The 24566-nt window shown below is 44.6% G+C and overlaps 1 pseudogene; it reads left to right on the top strand.

The window, feature by feature from the left end:
* The window catches only part of LOC115031955 (small ribosomal subunit protein bS16m pseudogene), a 47209-nt pseudogene extending 30540 nt beyond the window's left edge, over positions 1 to 16669 (top strand).
* Positions 16670 to 24566: the final 7897 nt, after the last annotated feature.

Here is a 24566-nt window from a genome sequence, read left to right as displayed (position 1 = left end):
AGTGATGTCACATCTCTTGTGTATTTGGGACCAAGGAATGGAGGCTAAAGGCACTCTTTGCCCTGTTGCCCCTCCCTGGACACCAGTGCTGAGAGAAGATTGTGAACGTAGGCTCTTCTCGCCTCTAGCTAGTGAGGGAACCGAAAGGCTGCCTCTGCTTTGAAGTTTTTTAAAGGCTGCATTTGTTGCATGCAAACATTTAAATGTTGCCAGCTTTCATAACTCACACTAGCTACCAAGAGAGGTTTTTCACTCACATCTGGGCCCATCAAAATACAGCAAGAATCCAATATGGAGAGATGGCTGCTTTCATGTTGACTCTTTCTGGAAAGGAACAGAATATGCATAACTTCTTACCAGAGCAAAATAAGTGACTGTTGAATGATGGCTACTTATTCTTCCTTCAACTCTGATAGTGAGTCTGTTGACTTACCAACTCAAAGAAAACCTTGACGTTGTCTTCCTACACAGGCAGGCGTGCAGGTCCCTGCTCTGACTGAAAGGCCTTCTGTGACAAGAAACGTCCATCTAAGTGTGAGCCCAAGCAAAGCTTGAGGTGCCGTGTTCCAGAACACAGGGAGTGCCTACAAAATGTTAACAGCTCAACCGGTCACGGAAGCCAACAAGAAGGGCTCAAAGTAGCCCAATCATGGGAAATCTGAGCTTCAAAATGCATGGTGACAGGGAAGGACTGAGTTAAACCCTGAGTCCATGCTAATACATAGGGCGGGTACCTTGAAAATTTCACATGGGAACAGAATTTTACATAGTTTACAATTGCTTTCCTGAGTCAGCAGGCTGGCTCAGTGAGTAAAGGGGCTTGCCATCAAACTTGATGATGGCTTGAGTTCTGTTCTGAATATCTACATGGTAGGAAAAAACTAATTGCCCAAAGTTGTCCTCTGACCTTTACAATCATTCCTTGACACACTTGTGTACAATCATATCATGATATACTTGTGAGGTGTGTGTGTGTGTGTAAAATTTATATTATTTTCCTGTAATTTGCTTTAAAAAAGATTTATTTATTATAAATACACTGTAGCTGTCTTCAGACACACCAGAAGAGGGCATCAGATCTCATTACAGATGGTTGTGAACCACCATGTGGTTTCTGGGATTTGAACTCAGTACCTCTGAAAGAGCAGCCAGTGCTCTTAACCTCTGAGCCATCTCTCCAGCTCATAAGCATTTTTAAAATTACATTTATTTATTTATTTACTTAGTGTTTGGGGAAGAGAAGGTATACACACATGCCACATTGAATCTGTAACAGTCAGAAGACAACTTATGGGAATTGGTTTTCTTCTTCTTTCACATGGGTCCTGAGGATGGAACTCAGGTTGTTGTTAGGCTTAGTATAAGCAGCTTTATCTGCTGAGCTATCTTGCCAGCCCCGATGTGTAAGCAACTCTTCCTTCCTTCCTTCCTTCCTTCCTTCCTTCCTTCCTTCCTTCCTTCCTTTTCTTTTCTCTTTCTTTCTTTCTTTCTTTCTTTCTTTCTTTCTTTCTTTCTTTCTTTCTTTCTTTCTTCTTTCTCTCTCTTTCTTTCTTCTTTCTCTCTCTTTCTTTCTTCTTCCTTCCTTCCTTTCTTTCTTTCTTCTCTCTCTTTCTTTCTTCTTCCTTCCTTCCTTTCTTCTTTCTCTCTCTTTCTTTCTTCTTTCTTTCTTTCTTTCTTTCTTTCTTTCTTTCTTTCTCCCTTTCTCTCTCTTTCTTTCTTTCTTTCTTTCTTTCTTTCTTTCTTTCTTTCTTTCTTTCTTTCTTTCTTTCTTTCTTTCTTTCTTTCTTTCTTCTTTCTTTTTTTTTTTTTTTGGTTTTCCGAGACAGGGTTTCTCTGTATAGCCCTGGCTGTCCTGGAACTCACTCTGTAGATCAGGCTGGCCTCGAACTCAGAAATCCGCCTGCCTCTGCCTCCCGAGTGCTGGGATTAAAGGCGTGCGCCACCACGCCTGGCTTCTTCTTTCTTTCTCTCCCTTTCTTTCTTTCTTTCTTTCTTTCTTTCTTTCTTTCTTTCTTTCTTTCTTCCTCTCCCTTTCTTTCTTTCTTTCTTTCTTTCTTTCTCTCTCTCTCCCTTTCTTTCTTTCTTTCTTTCTTCTTTCTTTCTCTCTCTTTCTCTTTCTTTCTTTCTCTCTTTCTCTCTTTCTTTCTCTCCCTTTCTTTCTTTCTTTCTTTCTTTCTTTCTTCTTTTCTTTCTCTCTCTTTTTTGCTTTCTTCCTTTCCTTCTCTTTCTTTCTTCCTCTCCCTTTCTTTCCTTTCTTTCTTTCTTCCTCTCCCTTTCTTTCTTTCTTTCTCTCTCTTCCTTTCTTTTTTCTTTCTTTTTCTCTTTCTTTTTCTCTCTCTCCCTTTCTTTCTTCCTTCTTCTTTCTCTCTCTTCCTTTCATTCTTTTTTCTCTTTCTTTCTTTCTTTTTCTCTCTCTCCCTTTCTTTTTTCTCTTTCTTTCTTTCTTTCTTTCTCTCTCTCTCTTTCTCTTTCTTCTTTCTCTCTCTTTCTTCTTCCTTCCTTTCTTTCTTTCTCTCTCCCTTTCTCTCTTTCTTTCTTTCTCTCTCTCTCTCCCTTCCTTCCTTTCTTTCTTCTTTCTTTCTCTTTCTTTCTTCTTTCTCTTTCTTTCTTTCTTTCTTTCTTTCTTTATTTCTTTCTCTCTTTCTCTCTCTCCCTTCCTTTCTTTCTTTCTTCTTTTCTTTCTCTCTTTTCCTTGATTCCTTTCTTTCTTTCTTTCTTTCTTCTTTCTTTCTCTTTCTTTCTTCTTTCTTTCTCTTTCTTTCTTTCTTTTTCTCTCTCTCCCTTTCTTTCTCTCTTTCTTTCTTTCTCTCCCTTTCTTTCTTTCTTTCTTTCTCTCTCTCCCTTTCTTTCTTTCTTCTTTTCTTTCTCTCTTTTTTCCTTTCTTTCTTTCTTTCTTTCTTTCTTTCTTTCTTTCTTTCTCTCTCTCTCCCTTCCTTTCTCTCTCTCTCTCTCTCCCTTTCTTTCTTTCTTTCTTTCTTTCTTTTCTTTCTTTTTTCTTTTCTTTTTTTCTTTCTTTCTTTTTTTTTTTCTTTTTTTTTTTTTTTTTGGTTTTTCGAGACAGGGTTTCCCTGTGTAACCCTGGCTATCCTGGAACTCACTTTGTAGACCAGGCTAGCCTCGAACTCAGAAATCTGCCTGCCTCTGCCTCCCGAGGGCTGGGATTAAAGGCGTGTGCCACCACGCCCTGCTGTTTCTTGGATTTTTTTTTTTTTTGGTTTTTCGAGACAGGGTTTCTCTTTATAGCTCTGGCTGTCCTGGAGCTCACTTTGTAGACCAGGCTGGCCTCGAACTCAGAAATCCGCCTGCCTCTGCCTCCCGAGGGCTGGGATTAAAGGCGTGCGCCACCACGCCCGGCTTGTTTCTTGGATTTTTATCTGTGTGTTTTTTGGTGTAACTGCTGTGGATTTGAACTAAGGTTCCCATGCCTGCATAGCAAGCACTCCTACCCTCTGAGTCATCTTTAGCCTCTTGAAATGTCAAGTAACTGAATCTCTTTCCTCTGTGCCTTTCTCCTTTTTGTATCTGGCCCCCGCCTCTGCCACCTCCCCTCCCCCGCCCCGCCCCCCGCCGACCCCTCCCCCCGCCGCCTGCCTCACTTGGTTTTTAATGCATCAGGATCATTTCAAAGCTTTGCCTTAGATCTCATCAGCCTAGGGAGATGCCAGCCCCTGCTTCGGCTGAATTATCCCAGCTTCTGCTGTGAGCGCAGAAGTGTGCTGGGAAAAGCCCATCTGACTAAACCACATCCAGGTAGCTCTCCTGCTTGGAGAAGATACATCTTCCTTCCGTCCTACTTCCGGCTACCCTCCAGTGCCTTCATACTGCCATTTCCCCACATTTTGTCCGGAGTCCTTGCTATTAATGAGACAATTGGCATAATACAGGATCCTCCCCCTCTACATGAACTGACTGCGTTAATGCTTTGATTAAAGATATTTAGAGTTAAATATCAAGATGAAGTAAACCCAACAAATAGCATTAATATTTATGTGTTAATGAGTGTGTTTCTGTTTAACACTTTAGCATTTGTAATGTCTAATAGAATTGATGACTTGATTTGCAATTCTATTCGTTAATGTGTCAATGAGTAACTGGCTTAAGCCTGTTATTTAATGTCTAAATCGTATTTATTTTATAAACAGTAGAAGAATAATTAAAGGCATTTAAGACATATTTATATTGAACATATTAAATTTACAACTATTGCTTAACTGGAAGGGTCTATGCTAATGAGATCATTGGAATACTGACAAAGGTATTGGCTGAGTTAAATTTCAAAATTCAATTTGAAATAATTAAGGCATTTAATTAAATTTGTAAATGAGACCAAAAGCAATCCAAGCTCTTTCTAAATGATCATTAAAATCTTTTTATTTATAGGGAGAACGAGAAAATGATTTATATTTTAACTGAAACAAAGTTTTGCACTTGTGACTTTACAAAATTGGACAATTAATTTTAAGCCAATGTTCTCATGAGTATTTATAGAAATAGATTAAATATACAGGTTTGGAGTCTAGGACTGGGCTGAACAGGGCACATGTGCACACCTTTGATCGAAGCAGTCAGGAGGCAGAGGAGGTTGTATCTCTGTGAATTTGAGATCAGGTTGGTCTACAGAGCAAGTAGGGATACACGGACACTTGTCTCAAAAAATTAAAAAAGGCCAAAATTGCCCAGATTGCAGTTTATTTAAAGCTTGTTATCTGTAATTTCCTCTTCTGGAAAATGGAAGTGATGGTGTCTCCCTAAAAACAGGTTTCAATATTAATAACTCAAGTGCTGGTGATAGGAATATTTACTTTACAAATTTAAATTAAATTTCAATTTACTATTATCTTCACAGTGTGCATGTGCACAGCTTATGAGCAAAAGTCAGGGGAAATTTTTTGGAGTCAGTTCTCTCCTTCCACCATGTCTGATGGCAAACACCACTTACCACCGAGCCAGCAGCTCACCAGCCCCGAAGAGCTAACTTATTTTAGTGGTTTTGTTTGTTTGTTTGTTTGTTTTTAAGATTTATTTATTATATGTAAGTAAACTGTAGCTCTCAGCCGGGCGTGGTGGCGCACGCCTTTAATCCCAGCACTCGGGAGGCAGAGGCAGGCGGATATCTGAGTTCAAGGCCAGCCTGGTCTACAAAGTGAGCTCCAGGACAGCCAGAGCTACACAGAGAAACCCTGTCTCAAAAAACCAAAAAAAAAAAAAAAAAAAAACTGTAGCTCTCTTCAGACACTCCAGAAGAGGGCATCAGATTTCGTTACAGATGGTTGTGAGCCACCATGTGGTTTTGATTTGAACTCTGGGATTTGAACTCAGGACCTTTGGAAGAGCAGTTGGGTGCTCTTGACCACTGAGCCATTTCTCCAGCTCTATTTTAGCTTTTTTTTTTTTTTTTTTATTTTTATTACATATTTTCCTCAATTACATTTCCAATACTATCCCAAAAGTCCCCCATAGCGCCCCCCACTTCCCTACCCACCCATTCCCATTCTTTTGGCCCTGGCATTCCCCTATATTGGGGCATATAAAGTTTGCAAGTCCAATGGGCCTCTCTTTCCATTGATGGCCGACTAGGCCATCTTTCAATACATATGCAGCTAGAGACAAGAGCTCCAGGGTTCTGGTTAGTACATCATGTTGTTCCAACAATAGGGTTGCAGATCCCTTTAGCTCCTTAGGTACTTTCTCTAGCTTCTCCATTGGGAGCCCTGTGATACATCCAATAGCTGACTGTGAACATCCACTCCTGTGTTTGCTAGGCCCCGGCATCGTCTCACAAGAGACAGCTATATTTGGGTCCTTTCAGCAAAATCTTGCTAGTGTATGCAATGGTGTCAGCGTTTAGAAGCTGATTATGGGACGGATCCCTGGATACAGCAGTCTCTAAATGGTCCATCCTTTCATCACAGCTACGAACTTTGTCTCTGTAACTCCTTCCCTGGGTGTTTTGTTCCCAATTCTAAGAAGGTGCACAGTCTAAGAAGGTGCACAGAGCTTTTTTTATTCTATTCTTTTTATGTATTTGTTTTTGTGTGAGTGTGTGTGTGTGTGTGTGTGTGTGTGTGTGTGTGTGTGTTGGGGGAGAGATGCATATAACTGTGCCAACACACAGGCAAGAAGAGGGCATCAGATTCCTTGGAGCTGGAGTTGTAAACTTAGGCCATCATGATCACAAGGTTAATGCCCTTAACCACTTAGCTACCTCTCCAGGCCCTAAAGCTTACTTAAAAAGAGATCAGAGAGAGAGAGAGAGAGAGAGAGAGAGAGAGAGTACATACCCACAGTTATCTATATATAGCTAGCTATGTATAGGTATCATTTCTAGTTCCCTCCAGATATATACCTATTAGGATAATTGTGTGTTTCTGTATGTTCATTCAGATGAATTTTAATTGTAGTTAGTGATAGGTGAGATTATGAATATTTTTACTGCTCAATGAGATAAACAGATACACTGAAGGTTAAAAGAACTAAGTTTCCTATTTTACTTTAGATTCAATTCCCAGCCCAAGAACATTCTTTAATACGAGAGGCTTTACAGTGTCTGCCATAGATAAGATGGAGTGTCGCACCCAATATCATCTATGTAGTGCACGGCTCAGACGAGGTACTGAGGCTTAGTAAAACCAGTCCACCTGCAAATACCTGATGCCTGTGGAATGTCAATCATTCGGGGCGGGGGGTGGGGGTGGGGGTGGGGGAGCAGAAACCAATGAGAAAAGAGCTTACATTTTCAAACTTTACTTGTTTGCTTGTTGCTTGTTTTGCTTTTCGAGACGGTTTCCTTGTGCAGCCCTGGCAGTCTAGGAACTTGCTCTGTAGACTGGGTTGGCCTCCAACTCTTGTGGTAACTTTTTTTTGATTTGTTGGTTTTTTCGAGTCAGGGTTTCTCTGTTTAGCCCTGGCTGTCCTAGAACTCACTTTGTAGACCAGGCTACCCTCGAACTCAGAAATCCGCCTGCCTCTGCCTCCCGAGTGCTGGGATTAAAGGCATGCGCCACCACGCCTGGCACTTGTGGAAACTTTTAAAAACTTTAACCCAATTATTTATTTTTATTCTTAAAGAATTTATTTCTATTTATGTCCGCGTGTGGTTACAGGTACCCACGGAATTGTTGTGTGATGGATTTTTCCCGTGAAAACAACAGAATCGCATCTATTCACTCCAGAAAGGGAACGCATGCCAGACCAAAGCAGAGCGCATGCACGGAAGTCTAACTTGGTGAGCCAATGAGAGTCTGTGGGGTTCCTAGCATGAGGACCAGTGAGTGATTACTTACAGGGAGTAGAGAGGCACAACCTAAACAGGCAGCTCACGACAACCAGAGCGCTGCACAGCTCTTTGCAACTAGAAGCTACACGTCCGTCCGTTGGAGCTCTCTGCACTGCGGGCAGGCAGTTCTGCAGTCTGGTAGTCCAGCAATCTCCTCACTCTGCTTTGCGGTGGGCAGTCTCCTCCCCCAGCAATTGTTTACTGGTTTTATACTGCGGGGGGAGAGGCGGCTGTGAGTCTTTGAAGGTTCTGTTTTCTCAGACTTGTAACCATGAGACTCCGTGTTCCTTCCCGTTTCAGTTGGAGGAAACTGCTCTATACCAGGAGTAGAGGAGAGGGCTTTGGATCTGGAGCCACCAACCTGAGTGCTGGGAAGCACTCCAGTCCTCTGCAACAGCGGTATGTGCTCTTAGCCGCAGAGCCATCTCCTCAGCTCGGAGCTGACCTTCTGAAGAATTAGCTCTAGTCAGTTCCACAGCAACAGAAACCATGACCTGAGCAAGCACCCTTGTAAATATCATATTAAAGAACAAGACACGGAGTGAGTATCAGGGAAGGACCACTTCTACCCACCTATCTCAAATGAGAGGAGCCTTCCATACCTGATCCAATTCAACTAATTGTCAACGGCTCAGTTCAGAATTTAATAGTTTATTCAGGCCTAATAGGAAAGAAGTTAAGATAGTTCTTGAAATTATATATATATATATATATATATATATATATATATATATATGTCAGGCCTAATAGGAAAGATGTTAAGATAGTTCTTGAAAAAAAAAATATATATATATATATATTGCCAGGCAGTAGTGGTGCACAACTTTAATCCCAGCACTTGGGAGGCAGAGGCAGGCAGATTTCTGAGTTCGAGGTCAGCCTGGTCTACAGAGTGAGTTCCAGGACAGCCAGGGCTATACAGAGAAACCCTGTCTCAAAATAAATAAATAAATAAATAAATATAAATAAAATAATAAAAATGAAAATATATCTTCTCCCTTGCCCCTCACCACCTAGAGCAAGTAGGAGAGCTGGCCCAGCCCCTCTCCTTCTGCAGCACTCAGGAGAGCCAGCCCTGTATCTGGTCTGGACAGCACACTTAGAGCTGGCCTTGCTAGCATGGGCAAGCCCACCCTGAAGGCAATAGAGTCGGAGAGCTAGTTCTGCCCCTTGCTGGCTGCAGCATTGGGTCAGCGCTGGAGAGCTCCTCCTGGTGTCAGAGAGCTGGCCGGTTGACCAGCTCAGCTACAACCCAGGCCCAGATCCAGGGCTTTGGGTTGGTCCACCCCAACATCTACCCCATCTGTGAACTGCTGGAGCTCTGAAGGGGCTGCTCCTACAGATAGAAAGCTGCAGAGTCTCCAGGACACATGGGCAAACAGGGTCTCTGAGAGGAGCCCCTTGAGGATCCAACATTGATAGTGTAGCAGAAGCCAGAGGCTGTGGGACACATTGTGAAAACAAGATTTGTTTCTTTTCAGGGGGAGGTTGCAAGGACAGAGTGGGTAGGTACAAAGGGCTGGAGAGTTGAGTACATGTTTTGAAATACACAAAGAGACAGTAAAAAAAGTTAAATAAAAATAAGCAACAACAACAAAAAAATGAGAACATATTTCTTGGCTCTAGGGTTTCATGGCTTTCATCAAACACCTATAAATGTATGTACAAACAGTTTTCCCTAAGGCTGGTCCAATAGTGCAACAGAATGGGTTGTTCCTCATTTGTAAAAGGGAAACAAACAAACAACAAAATATCCAAATGTTCCTGCCTTTTATCCACATCCAAGACACGAGGTCCTCCATTGCTGCTGCCCACTTTATACCTCATTACCATCTTGAACCACACCCACTCCCTGGTCCCTTTCCTCTCTCCCCATTAGCCTCTCTTCCACTTCTGTGTTCACATCTTGGTGTGTGTGTGACCATGAGTTGGGCTAGGGTTACCCACAAAGGCACAACGGCCCATTCCCGATGCCCACACCACTGAGCCTCACCCTGTCCTCGAACAGTGATGAACTAACTGTTAATCATAAATGAGGAATCCACGAGGCACACTGGGCATATTACGGGATATATGAGATCGCCACAAACCTTGTGAGTTCAGTGTACCATTTGTTTCTCCATTCTTTTGTTTTGTTTTGAGACAGGGTTTCTCTGTGTAGCCCTGGCTGTCCTGGAGCTCACTCTGTAGACCAGGCTGGCCTCGAACTCAGAAATCCACCTGCCTCTGCCTCCCAAGTGCTGGGATTAAAGGTGTGCGCCACCACCTGTTTCTCCATTCTTAATTAGATAAGAGATACTCAGAACATCTTCAGATCAATTTCTATTTCCTATTTCTAAACTTTTATTTTTTTAATTTTTTTTTAGATTTCTTCCTTTCTTTCAAAGATTTATTTTTTTTTTTTATGTATGTGAGTACACCGTTGCTGTGTTCAGACACACCAGAAGAGGGCATCAGATCCCATTACAGGTGGTTGTGAGTCATTGTGTGGTTGCTGGGAATTGAACTCAGGCTCTATTGAAGAGCAGTCAGTGCTCTTAACCTCTGAGCCATCTCTCCAGCACCCACCCCTTTTCATTTCTGACTCCCACATTGGCTGTACCTGTGTACATTCCCACCCCATTGTGGCTGTTTGTTGTCTCTTCTTTTTGTGGATATTTTTTATTGGGGTCTGTCACAGGTGGGAATATGCCAGAAGGAGACTCTTGATTCCACTCTGGGCAGAGCCTGAGCATAAGAGACCTCAAAGCCCACCTACACAATGACACACTTCTTCCAACAAGGCCACACCTCCTAATAAATGACACTCCCTATGGCCAAACATTCAAACTCCGAGGGTCAAGCCTAGTCAAACCACCACAAATACTATATTGAATAGCAGCAGAGAGAATATATACCTTATTAAAAACCAACTGTTGCAGGATGTGGTGGCGCATGCCTTTAATGCCAGCACCCAGGAGGCAGAGGCAGGGGTATTTCTGAGTTCGAGGCCAGCCTGGTCTACAGAGTGAGTTCCAGGACAGCCTGGGCTATACAGAGAAACCCTGTCTCAAAAAACCAAAAAAAAAAAAAAAAAGAAAAGAAAAGAAAACCAACTGGCTACTGTAACAAACTGTGTTTGGTAATAGGTAATAGAAATTCCTATAAATTCTATACGTAATAGAAATTCCTTCCTTCCCTCCTCCCCACATCCCTTTCTTTCTTTTTAGTTTTTTGAGACAGAGTCTCACCTTGTAGCATTGGCTGGCCTGGAACTTCCTGTGTACACCAGATCTGCTTGCCTCTGCCTCCCAAGTGCTGGGATTAATGTTATAGGTCACCATGTCCAGCTAGAAATGTATGAAGTTATTCAGCCCACTTAGCAGAGCGCTTGCCTGACATAAATGAAAGCTCTGGAATTTTATCCCTAGCATAGCATAAACCGGGTGTGGTTTTCCATATCTGAAATCCCAACTTTTCAGAAGCGAAGGCAAAGGGATCTGAAGTTCAAGGTCATCTGGGACTCCATAGCAAGTATCTTGAGATGCTTGAGAAAGAAGAAAGTTATTTCTCACAGTTCTGGGATATCCAAGGTCAAGGTCCTGGCAGATTCCAGGTGTGCTGAGGGCCTGTTTCCTGGCTCATAGCAACTTCTCGCTGTACCTCACCCTGGTAAAGGAGGAAGAAAACTCCCTCAGACCTTAGTTAGGACAGCAATCTTACTCATATGGGCCTTACCCCTATGATACCATTCCCCGCTAAAGGTCTGCCACAGTTAGGAAGCTGTGAGAGATGAACACAGGTCCTCCGCTCATTCTCTCCCTTTTTATGCAGTCTGGGCCCCCAGACAGGGTATAGTCTCCCTTCTGAGTTACACCTCTCTGTAAACAACCTCATGAACACACCCAGAGGTGTGTCTCCCAGGCGGTTCCAGATCCAGTCCAGTTGACCGGGAAGGTGAGATCACAAGAACCTGCTGACATGGTTTCGGTCACTGACTCTGCATTTCCTTGTTTGCCTACGTTCTTTCTAGGCTTTTTCTTTCTTTCTTCCTTCCTTCTTTCCTCCCCCCCTTTCTTTCTTTCTTTCTTTCTTTCTTTCTTTCTTTCTTTCTTTCTTTCTTTCTTTCTTTCTTTCTTTCTTTCTTTCTTTCTTTCTTTCTTTCTTTCTTTCTTGAGACAGGGTTTCTCTGTGTAGCCCTGCTGTTCTGAAACTCTTTCTGTAGACCCGGCTGCCCTTGAACTCAAGAGATCTGCCTGCCTTTGCTGAGACTAAAGGCATGTGCTGCTGTCACCACCACCTGGACAGAAATCCTAAATAATACAAACTGATAAGACAAAGAAAGTCACCTTTAATTCCAGCACTTGGGAGGCAGAGGCAGCTGAATCTCTGTATTGGACTATAGAACGAGTTCCAGGACAGCCAAGACTAAACAGAAAAACCTGTTTTGAAAACAAAACAAAACAAAACAAAAACAAAAACAAAAAGAATTCTGGGGTTGTTCTGGGTGGACAGACACTTCATAATCCAACATGACCTGAAGGAGAAAGGTTGTGACTCTGACATTCTGGAAGCCATCAGCTATACATTTCCCAACATGCCACTGGGCAGAATAGGTTTTCCAATTATGTTTGTACTATTGATCCTTATCTTACTTGCGATGTAAACCACCCATTGAAATTTGTCGTGATTTGATTTATATCTTGCATACAATACATTCATAGAAATATTATACAAGCAGCAGAGTGTGGTGGCACACACCTTTAATCCCATCAGAGGCATCAGCGGGAGTTGGGTACCTCTATCAGTTAGAGCCCAGCCTGGTCTACATAGTGAGTTCCAAGCCAGTCTGAGCTATATAGAAAGACCCTGTCTCCACCAAACATGTCACAAAAGATGAGTTGGAAGACACATTTTGCAAATGATTATTTCAGTTCTACAAATGTGTGTCATGGGGCATCATACACTTGTAGGCATATATTTTTCACAACCTACTTTGATAAGGGTTCAACCTCTAGCCCACCACCCACCAGAGGTAGTGGAAAAGAAAGGCTATTAGGGTAGGGGGGAATTGGACCTGTTTAGAAATAGTTCATTAGGGCGATTCGAATCTTCCTTGTTCTCAGTCCAGTCCACTAGCAAACAGCACACTCGAATCCAGTTCAATCCAGAAGAAAGCTCAAGGCTCATCAATTGGCCTGAGTTCGCAGAAGCCACAGGAGTTCTTTGGTGAGTTTCTCTCTATAAAGTCACCACAAGCGAAGCTCTGAAACACAGCATAAGGAGAATCAATACATGCATGTTGTCAGCGAAGACTAGCCAGGTGGAACAAACGAAATGAACGCTGGAGCTTCCATTTATATATTTATATTCTATCTAAGCATCATGCATCCTTTCACCTGTGTCGGCTTCAGCAAAACTTCTTTCACCTGTCTGCCCCAGCAAAACATCATCATAACCCGAGTCTCTAAAGAAACCAGGCATTCCTACTTTATCACACCCAGCCCCTCAGGCTCAGTGGTCTTCAGCTCTCAGTTGGTTCCTCCTTGTTGCGGTGGTATTTTGGGAAGTGCTAGAAACTTCATTTGGTGAGGCTTAGTTGGAGGGAGTGGGCTAAAGGGAGGGAAGGTGTCCTTGACCTTGCCCTGGCCCCTTCCTATCTAAGCCCACAGAGCAGGAAGCTTGGCCCCCCTCCCCCTATCATGATGCTCTCTTCCTTATGCCTTACCACAGGCCCACAGTGAATGTGACTGTGGCCTGAGATCTCTGAAACCATGAGCCCAAATGAATCTTTCCTTCTCTTCACCATTTCTCGCCATCACTTGTCACTGTGAGGAAAAGTGGCTGACAGTGTGCACCTGTGTCCCGTGTGTTACCTTGTTCCAATCTGTATTCCTAATTGATCTTTGGTCTATTGCTCTGTTAACTAGAGGGGAATCATTAAAATTTTCAATCATAATTAGGGATCCATCTCTGCAGTTCTGTCCACTCCTGCTATAGACACTGTAAGATCATCCTGTTTTCCCAACTTGCCATTGCAGACAACAGGAGCCCATTATAGATACAGACAAGGCGTCTGCAGCCCAGATACCACCAAGTTCTCAGGTCCTCCTCATAATCTGGCTCTTTCTGTTCATTTTTTAAAAAAGATTTATTTATATATATATGAGTACACTATAGCTGTCTTCAGACACACCAGAAGAGGGCATCAGATGGTTGTGAGCCACCATGTGGTTGCTGGGAATTGACTTCTGGAAGAGCAGTCAGTGCTCTTAACCACTGAGCCATCTCTCCAGCCCTTCTGCTCATTTTTTTAAAAGGCCCCTTCTGGAGAGATGACTTGGTGACAGTCATTTGATTTCCATGTCAATGCAGCCTCTGGAAGATCATCGGACTTGTCTAAATGTATACAGCCGATAGCGGTGTGGCTGGGAGTCCGTCCCAACTGTGTCTGACCTGGCTATACTGTATCTGTGGCCTCAAAATTACACATGCCCCCAGGCGGTGATGGAGAATCCCTAAGGAGAAGCTGTCAAAGCAGAGGTAGATTGACTGATAAAAACTTCAGTAGCCTAGGAGTTTGGAATGTTGTTGATCCAGAGCCCAATTATAATTTATCCTGGGCTATTGTTAGCCCACTAAGTAGCCAATCTTTGCTCTGCTCCCAAGCTCTGCGTCAGAAGGAACACTGTGGCTACTGATAAAAACCCTTTGGAATGTAGTTAATTAGCAAAAGCCTAAATTTCTATCACCCAAAGCTGAGTCATTAGCTAACATCCAGGGCGTACAGCTGAGGTCTGTCCGCTAACTGCTCACTGAGTATTTGCATAAGTTTGAAAAATGTCACAAAACTTCATCCACATTGGAAAGTGAAAATTTGGGGTAACCTAGGTCTATTTGGGCCATACTCACTCATATTTAACTCCAGAATAAATCTTCCTTTTCCCTCTGAAGTGAGAGCTGTGTTTGTTTGTTTTGCATCAAGACCAATAGCTAGACTCATCTGAATTCCAGCTCCCCCATCTGTTTGTTGCTAGGTGATAGCTGTTTCACTGGGTGATAGCTTTGGGCTCTGGATCGTAATATCCCAAAGCATGGTGTTTATGGGTGCTGAGTACTTTGAATGAAAGCCATTGGAAAGCCTCAGACACAGCTCCAAGTAAAGGCTGCTCTGACTGTCTCCCATCCTCCTGCTAAAAGTGGATGGCAGAAACAAGAATTTACAGGAACTGCAAACCAAGCCATAAAACCCATTCCTTCTCCTTCGAGGATCCTCATTCCAGACAGCCCTGCCCCAACCCCAGGCAGAGCCAATCTGAACAGACAGGCTGGGTCCCTGTATGAATGTCACTCTGGCCCTGTTGTCTGATCACATTTCCACAGGTACCTTGCTGAATCTAAATGAAGAAAGACTTTCCCCTAAATTTTTGGGTCTTCATTTCTGAAGGCTTCTGTGATTTCTATTGGATTCTGTGAAATTGATTTGCTAGGCTTTGGTTTTGTTATCTTTTTTTATTTCCGCTTTTTTTTTTTTAATTTCCGTTTTGTGTGTGTGTGTGTGTGTGATTGGGTCCTTCTATGTCTCATGGGCTGGCTTAGAATTTCCTATGCAGCCTTTGCTGGCTTCAAACTAAAGCCCTGTCTTACCCTCACTATGCAGGGATGGCACCCGAGAGCTGTTAAGTTCAGCCTGCCTTGTTACTAAAGAGGAAAATCATGAGAATGTGAGGGCAGACGGCTTAGCAAAAGCTTGTACCTTCCTGCACCGTCCTTAGGCCAGTAAAGTTGACTACTAAAGTTGACCCATGTCCTTGAGAACAGATCTACATCACAGGTGACAGCTGAGTGGTGACCTCCCTTGCATTTTAAACCTTGGAGGCTGGGCCGAGGGCGAGCATTGCCTTGGAATAGTTGAGCAGAAAGGTAGTCACAGTCTCCCATATCCCCTGCCCTAAGACAGCGGAGGTGGCCCTGCCTGCTTTGTTCCCTCCTAGCTGAGCCTTCCTCAAGTCCAAGCACAACAACCCGTCTCAGCATCTTTCAATCAGGAGGGATTAAAAACTCATGCACAGGGCTGGTGAGATGGCTCAGTGGGTAAGAGCACCCGACTGCTCTTCCGAAGGTCCAGAGTTCAAATCCCAGCAACCACATGGTGGCTCACAACCATCTGTAACGAGATCTGACTCCCTCTTCTGGAGTGTCTGAAGACAGCTACAGTGTACTTACATATAATAATAAATAAATAAATAAATCTTTAAAAAAACAAAAACAAAACTCATGCACAGTCTGCTGGGGGTGCCTACACCTTTAGTTCCAGCAATCAGAGCAGAGACTGGCAGTATTCTATGAGGTTAACCTGACCTTCAAAATGAGTTCTAGGTCAGCCAAGATCCTGTCTCAAAACAAAACAAAACAAAACAAAACACCAAAACAACCCTCCCAAACCAACTGAAACAACCAACCAGCCAACAAACAAACAAACAAAAAAACCCATCCTCGCCTCGCTACAAACGGTGAGCTTTAACTGAAGTCAGCAGAGATGTGGTTTCCAGATGCTCCGGACAGAAGCTGATCCCTGTTAGAGGATGCAGACTGTTCTTCATTTCCTACTCAGAGTCACCATGATCTCTGATGCAGTAGCTATTCACGTGCGTGTCCTTCAAATAAAACACATGGAAGAAAAACAGAAAACTGTCCCTGAAGATAGGAACGAATGACTGAAAATCTATCTGCACGTGGATTTGAGCATCTTCCTGACCTCTTTCTGTTGTTTGGTGCCCCCTAGTGGGCTGTGGCAAGCCTGCCTTGAAAAATCAGCCTGGAGCCTTAGACTCTGAGGGCAGCAGAATCTCTGAGGGACAAGAACAGGGGAAGACACAACACAGGATATCTGTTAGCATTGTTTAAGAAAAAGAAAACACAGCCGAAGAGCCCCTCGCGGAAACACCACGGTCCACCTCACAACCTTTTTCTGCAAAACTTACCATGGAGGCCACCCAAACCATATGCCTTGCTTTGGGTGGCTGCACCAACTGGCCTTTTTATCGCATTGTGGCTGATCACAACAGGTGTCCCGGGGATGGCTGTTTCGGGGAGCAGTTGGCCTCCTAAGATCCACTGCCCAACAACAACGGAGAAAAACTTCATACCCTCAACCTGGACCGGATCTGGCATTGGATTGGCTGTGGGACTCACCTGTCTGAGCCTATGGAGAATCTTCGGGGTCTTTCTGGCTTTCCCCCCTTACATCTGATAATGTTCACTGATGCTGAGAGACCACGGAGGAAGAGAGCATTCGAAGTCCTCTTAGCGTCTCAGAAAGCAGAATTAGAGCCCAAAGAGACGGAAGCAAGCCGACTTCCGCGAATACAGCGGTGGCTGCGAGGTCAAAGGGCCTGTAAAACTTGTACATAGAGTTTTGTGTTGGGTTTGAGGATCAATGAATGGAGTTTTTCTAAAAAAAAAGAAAGAAAAGAAAAGAGATGGGTAGAATAAAAGGAGACAAGAAAAAGGAGCTACAGAGGCCGTTTTAGTGGGCAGCTAAGGCTAAAAGGCACGGTTGAGGGGAGTTCTTTCAGGATTTGCTGGGTGTGATAGCACAGGCTGTGACCTGGGAAGTGCAGACAGGAGGGTCAGGAGGTCAAGGGCACACAAGGCTCTGTGTGAGTTAAAGAACTTCCACGATTAGATGCAATCCTGTCTTCAAAAATAATTACCAATGAACGGATCCTCTTCGCTGGACTCTCTTCACAAATATCTGTAAAGTTTCTAGAAACCAAACGCTGGGACAGGAGGTGACAAGAAGACCCAGTCCCCTGTATCCCCATCCTCAGGTGGATTATGGATGTTAAATAAACATATTTGGAGGTTCACTAGGAGTTCACTTTTTTCTTTTTAAAGATTTGTTTATTATTATATGTAAGTACACTGTAGCTGTCTTTAGACACACCAGAAGGGGACATCAGATCTCATTACGGATGGTTGTGAGCCACCATGTGGTTGCTGGGATTTGAACTCAGGACCTTTGGAAGAGTAGTCAGTGCTCTTAACTTCTGAGCCATCTCACGAGCCCAAGAGTTCACTTTTTAAAAGCATTAACATCTATCATCTATCTGTCTGTCATCTGTGTATGTGGAGGTCATAGGGCAGGCAATTCGTGAAAGTCAGCTCTCTCCTTCCACCATGTGGGTTCCAGGGACTGAACTCAGGTCCTCAGGCTCCATGCCAAGCACCTTACTGGCTAAGCCATTGCCCCATCTCAGAGTTCAGCTTTAAAATGAGATCGGAAGAGTGAGTTGTGTTCGCTAGGACTGGGCTGGTATTCTATAGCAGCTGAGTAATTACTCCAGTCACTGTTGCCTTAGGAGAAGAGGACCATGGAGCTAGAGGCAAGCTGTTCTGATGGGACACTTGTGTCCTGCCCGAGAGAACTTGGAAATTCCTGAATTGCTGACGGCATTACCTGCTAAGTACACTGGGGTAACATAAAAAATCATGAAAAAGTAAAGTGTGGACTCTAAGGATAGCAAAATGTGAGGGAGGCCAGGAGAGGCACGGGCAAACCATGGAATACCGTGATGAGCAAAAAGGTGTGTGTCTGGGAGCTAGGGAGGTGGCTCTGCCAGGAAAAATGCTTCCTGTGAGATCACCGACAGCTTGGGTTTTGGAGTCCAGCACCGGTGTAAAAAGCCAGGCATGGCGGTGTGCACCTGTGACCGCCGTGCTGGGGAAGAGGAGACGGGTGGAATCCTAGAACTTGCTGGCCAGACAGTCTGAACAATCGGTGAGTTCAGTGAGAGACCCTGTCTCAAAGAGATAAGATGGAGAGCAACTGAGGAAGATATCTGATGTCAATCCCTGGCTTTCTCCTTCCACCATGCACACACACACTATTTTAAAAGATCCTTTTACATTTGTGTGTGTGTGTGTGTTTGTGTTTGTAGAAGTCCATGGTATCCAGAAAAGGTCATTAGATCCCCTGGAGCTAATGTTACCAGACTTGAGTCCTCTAAACGTGGGTCCTCTGCAAGAGTAGCACCCACCCTTGCCCTGGTGCTGTTTCTTATTGCATAGATGGGCCGAGGTGGATAATTAGTGATAATGTATAGCGATTCTTCTGTCTTCCTGAGCAAGTTCACGGGGAAGTTTGGAGACCGATGGCATAGGCATATGTGATGGGGCGGGGCGGGACAGAGTTTGGTTGTTGTGTAGGAGGTCATCCAGGCAGCTGAGTTTTCATTGGTTGCTCCATGTGGAATTGTATAAAAGCAGACACTTGTGCTGAAAAATCTCTTTACAACAACCTCTCCAATCACTTTCATTTCAGTCAAACTCAGCACACCTATTGAGAGCCTGCTGAAGGAAGGCTGGGCCAGGGTGAAAAACTGCGTTCTGGTAAGTGAAGTGTCCTAGTTAGCTTTAACTGACAACTTGACTCAGCCTAGAGTCATCTGAGAGGAACACTTCCACTGAGGAACTGCCTCCATCAGCCTGGCCTGTGGGTGTGTCTGTGGGGACGGCCTTGACTGTTAATTGGTGTAGAAGAGCATATTCCACTGTGGGCTGCACTGTCTTCTGAGCAGGTGGCCCTGGGCTCTGTAAGAAGGTTAGCCATGGGGTGAGGAGCAGAGGTGGCCCTGGGAGAATGTGGAAGGATCATAGGAGTACCGAGTGAGTGGATTTTATTGACAGAGCGCAGGTATGGAAAAGACTCCCAATGCCTCAGAGCCACAGGAAGGGCAAAGCCTCCTCCAGGCTCAGGCTTGAGGAACTGGCAAAATCTTCCTTGGCTCCATGTTTAGATGTTGGCAGTGTGTACAAAAACTAGCAACCAAGGCTTCTCCCTCTTACAAGCCAAAGGGAGGCTATTTCCCTACAAGAGACTTCCCACAGAGACTAGTTAACCTCCTCCTGTGTTGCACATAATAAAAGAGTGGGTGTCTTCTGGGCCATTTTGTAGTAGTAAGTGACCTCTATCAAGTGAGCTAGCCCATCCTATCTCACCTGGATTTTTGTTTGTTTGTTTGTTTGTTTGCTTGTTTGTTTGTTGTCTTCTGGAGACAGGGTTTCTCTGTGTAACCCTGGCTGTCCTGGAACTTGCTCTGTAGACCAGGCTGGCCTCGAACTTGTTGAGATCTGCTTGCCTTTGTCTCCTGAATGCTGGGATTAAAGGCGTGCGCCACCACCACCAGGTCTGAATCTCACCTTTTATGTGTTTCTCTCTGTCTCTTCTCTTCTTTCTCTCATTGTCCCAGTCCCCAGGACTAAGACAAGCTGGATGCAGCCATTAGTTAAGCACTAACCTGAGAGCAATCGGGTGGGGGTTGGGCAGATGATAACAATGACTGAGATGCCAAATCTTTTACATTCAGACTCCATTTTCGAGAACCTGACCTAAGTTTGAACTCAGGTAAACTACCAGGCTGGTACCTAGCATTAGTTTTCCCCCAAGAAAACCCAAGCCTTGCTCCGGTCTCTAGGCTAATCCCCAACAAGACTGGTGTTTCCAGGTTACACCCTCAACAAGACCAGCGTCTCCAGGTTATTTCCCCAACAAAACTGCACCCCCAGGTTACAAGCCCACCCCTTGCCTAACGACCACCAATGCAGAGAGGAGCAGAAGTTAAGTTTATGATATGATTCCCAGCACCAGCCAATTATGTTAAAGGCCATGGTAGCTTTCCAATTAGATGCTTGCACATGTACTTCCTGCTTACTGCTTACTATAAAGCCTTGCCCCAACCCAATAGACATTCGGGCTCCCCTACCATCAAAACTGTCTTGTGTGACAGTGGTGCATTGGGGGGATGGGGCTGAGCTAGCTGGAATAGAATAAAGACCCTGCTGTGAGTTGCATCAGATCTGCTCCTGTGTGTGTTTTGGGGGGGATCACTAACATTTCCCTGGCACAACAATGACAACTATCGACATTCCTCCACGTTTTCTGCTACCTGGCTCTGCCTTGAGTTCCTGCCCTGACTTCCCTCAATGGTGAGCTGTTGTCTGGAAGCAGAAGCTGAGATAAGCTTGCTTTTGGTACTCAATGTCTGTCAGAGCAACAGAAACAAAAGCTGAACAGGTGGATAACACGCCTGGTTTCCTGCCCTCCAGGAGTTATACAGGGAGCTGGAAGGACAGGTGACAAACTCAAATCCAGTAGTGTCGGCAAGACAAATGTCAAATGGTAGGAAAATCAACAGTGAGGCAGTATTGAAGAAATGTAGGAGTTGCCCAGAGGATATTTGAACAAAGAACTGGAGAAGCTGTTGGCTTTGGATAGCTTTCGTGGGACACAAGCAGTAGAGGAAGCCCTTGTAGCTTGAAGGGTTATCATCCAGCTGTGACAGGACAGGGGTAGCCCTGACTCCGTTTATTCTAACTGTGAAGATGACAGATGTGCTCTAGTTACATGGCTTACCTCCTTTTGTTTTAGCTGCACATCAACACATGGCCAACAGAATAGAACTCCTGACGTGATGTCACGAGCCTCCACTTTGACACGTGTGTGGGTTTCTGTAAGCACTGATTGAGTCCTAATAGTTAGTGCCTGTCATGAGTCTTGACATGGCATGTGAGGGCACAGAGACACGAGGCACATCATGATGGCCTCCTTATATTCCAGTCTTTGCATTTTCCATAGAGATTCCCACTGCCCAATAGTATCCAGACTGTGCCCATCCCGTTCCACATGCTGGGGCTGACAGGTAGGGTTTCCCGGTGGCCTCTGCTTCTGCCTCACCTCCCAGCCTCCACCAGCTCCTTCTGTTCCCTCTTTCCTGCCATACAAGTACACGACAGGGCTGTCATTCTGGCTACCTTGTTACCTCCTAGCCACCTTGGACAGAAGGTCCTGTAGTCTCTAGACAAACTCTCCAGTTGTTATGCCTTCTTCACCTTCTTAAGACTTGAATCATCCTCAGGTCACACCAGGCCCCTCCCTCTGCACCCTGCATCTCTCTGGGCCTTAGGTACACTTCTGGTCTGTTGTTCATCTTTAAGAGTCAGTCCTTGATGAATGTCTTGATTTTTGTGGGAGGAAGGTCGTGGCCAAGCTCCCAGATCCCACTGGGGCTGTGTGATGGGCTGAACTATGTCTCCTCAAAATTTATACACAAAGCCTTAATCTCCAGTACCACTGATGGGGTCTTTAAGAGACACAACCAAAGTAAAATGAGAAGTAAGTCCTGTGGGTGAACTCTCAATCTTAAATGACCAGTGGGTTCTCTCCCCCTCTCCCCTCCTCAGTCTTCTCTTCCCTTCCCAGTTTTCCCTCTGCCCACGCCTTCTGCTCCCCTTTTCTCCGGAGACAGGGTCTCTATCCATGGCTGCTGTGTAACACACTATGTAGCCCATGCTGGCCTCCAACCTACTCCTGCTTGAGCCTCCCAAGTGGTCTGTGCCTTTATATGAAGATACAAAAGCACAGACATACAGAGGAAGGATCATGAGGAGACACATGAGAAGCGCCATGGAGAGAGGTGTCAGTAGGAACTAAACACTTTGATCTTGGTTTCCTAGGCTCAGGAATTGCAAGGGACCCAGCTGCTATTGTTTAAGCTGGGGTGGGTGGGTGTCTGTGGTGGTCTGTGATGGAGGCCTGGGCAAACTCATACACTGAGAAAGTGAGGGAGTGTTTTAACTGCTCTGGATTCCCGTGTAGTGTGCGTGTGTGCGTGCGTGTGTGATATTTAACTTTCAGGGTTTGTTTTAAGGGAGAAATGACACCATTTGTGACAACACAGCTGTGTAGGTAGTGAGGTTTCTCGCACCTCATATGCTAGGCAGGGACTCCCTCGCTGAGCTAACTCTCAGTGCAATACTTATTCCATGGAGACTTACAACACATCTTTGGGTCACCAGCTTCACCCTCAGACTGTCATGAGGTCTGACACTAACAGTCACAATGACAGAGTCTTCCTGGATGGAGCTAAAAGTATGCCAAGGACCACATGCTTGCAACTCCTTTCAGCTACACCCATCCTGTTTATCGTTTATTAAAGTCATTCCACAGGGGCCAGAGGACTAGCTCGGTTAAGGGTTGGCTCAGTGCTTGACATCTGGGGAGCTGGCTCAGTGGTTCAAAGCACTGGCTGATCGTACAGAGGAGAGGATTCAAGCTCAGTGTCCAGCAGGCTTACCACCATCTGCAACTTCAGTTCTAGAGGACCCAATGCCTTCTTCTGCCCTTTTCTGATATACAGATACATGCAGGCAAAGTAGCTATACACATAACATTAAATGAATCTCTTTAAAACAAACAAAAATGTTCCACAGAGACAATTTCAAGTCCTCTATAGTAAGTAAAAGAAGAAAACCAAAACCCCGATTGCCTAACTAGGGGTCAGAACCTGGCAAAACAGGGCATTTTCCAGAGGCAGCCTAGCACTCTATTGTGCCCCAAGATGGGTGTGGGTTTGTAAGCTGATTTCAGTCCTGGCCTGTGTGCAGAGCGGCTGCACTGGAAGCGGAGACAAGGACAACATTTCTCAAACCAGCCTACAGTGGGGAAAGTACTTTTAGCACGCAGAGACCTGCTAAATTACTCTTATTGAATTGTTTAAAATATTGCTGTGTGATGTTTGTTGTATTTAGAATGGGAAGCATGAAAACTAAATGCATAATAAATAGCAAAGCATTTATTGTTACAGTGTAGCTAAATTAAAGGCCAGTTTCTAGATTCTCAGCAGCAGGTGCTCAGAAGTTAGCAGCCAACGCCGGCCCACTCATTAGTGAGGCTCTGCTGCCCTCGTGTGGTGGAATTACTTCTCTGCTGGAACCTGTGATTGTCCTAGAGAGCATCTTTTGTCTTCCTAACTCTCAGGCTGGACTCATCCCTCAGGCAAATTTTTCTGCCTCAGCTTTCTATGAAGTTATAGGGACGGGACACTAGGCATTACTTGTATCTTAGAGAGAGTACCTTTAAAAGTATCATTAGGGTGGTTGGGTGGATGGATGGATGGATGGATGGATAGATGGAGACATGGATACCTCCATGAATAAAACACTTACTCTTCAAGCATGAGGGCCTGAGTTTGAAACCCCAGCTCACATAAAAAGCCAGGCATGGCCGCATATGGTTGTACCTTCAGAACTGGGAGGAAGAGCCAGGCTAGACCAATGAGCTTCCAGTTTAGTGAGAGACTCGGTCTCAAAAGCAATTCAGCAGAGAGTGATAGAGGAAGATATGCTATTCTGGTTAGTTTTTGTCAACTTGACATAAACTTGGGTCCACTGGAAAGAGGGAATCTCAAATGAAGAACTGTCTCCATCAGATTGCCTGTGGGCATCTCTATGGGTCAGCTTCTTGGGGCAGCCTATTATGGGTGGTGCTATCTCATGGTAGATGGTCCTGGGTTGTGTAAGAAAGCAGGCTAAGCCACGATGAGCAAGACAGTGAGCAGCCTTTCCCCGTGGCTTCTGTTTCAGTACCTGGCCTGAGTTCCTGCTATGTCTTTCTTCAAGGATGGGTGGTAATTTGAAAGCCAAATAAACCCTTTCCTCTCCAAGTTGCTTTCGGCCAATGTTTTATCACAGTAACAGAAACAAGCTAGGTCTCCTGCTGTGGCCTCCAGATGATGTACCTCACACTCACACTCACAGGTGTGCTGCACACATACAAGAAGGTGAGGGATGGAGAGGGAGCTCACTCAATCCTGTGCACATTCATTTTAAAAAAGGCTTTATTTTTATTTGTACTTATGTGTCTTTGTGTGGGTATGTGTACATGCTCTGTGGGTGTTTGCAGAGCTCACAGATCACCTGGAGCTGAAGTTACAGCTGATTGTGAACCTCCCGATGTGGGTGCTAGGGCCTCAGGAAGAACAGGAAGTGCTCTTAACTCCTGAGCCACAGATGTATTCATTCTGTAAGTACTAAGATTGACTTATTTTTCCAAGCACTGGACCAAATGAGGGGTGGAAGTGACATTTGATGTAAGGGTGTGAAAGATGCATTGCTACTGAGTAGGCAGAGGCTCCAGTGTGACTTTCTCAGCTCACTTATAGCCAGGAGAACACAGGGTGGTCACTGGGCAGTGTGTGATGAAGGACTTCCTGAGTGTGCATCTTCATCTAGAGACACACATGTGTGTCTGGCTAACCAGCTTTACCCCAATCTATTGGACTGCGAGAAGGAATAAGTACAGTAAATACAAATTTTGGATGTGCTATGTCCATCTAAAGACAGTGTCTAAGGAAAATCTTAGGTTGAGACAGCAGAAGAGAGTAGATAGAACCTTTCCTGGCTCACTGAAAACCAAAATAGAATGTTTTAGCACACCCCATGCCTATGTGTATCTTCTATTTTTATATGT

The sequence above is a fragment of the Mus caroli genome, unplaced genomic scaffold, assembly GCF_978045245.1.
Source record: "Mus caroli unplaced genomic scaffold, Mus_caroli_1 scaffold_11, whole genome shotgun sequence".
Classification (NCBI taxonomy): Eukaryota; Metazoa; Chordata; class Mammalia; order Rodentia; family Muridae; genus Mus; species Mus caroli.
Note: the sequence above shows the minus strand (reverse complement) of the source record. Positions and strands in the feature narration are given on the sequence as shown.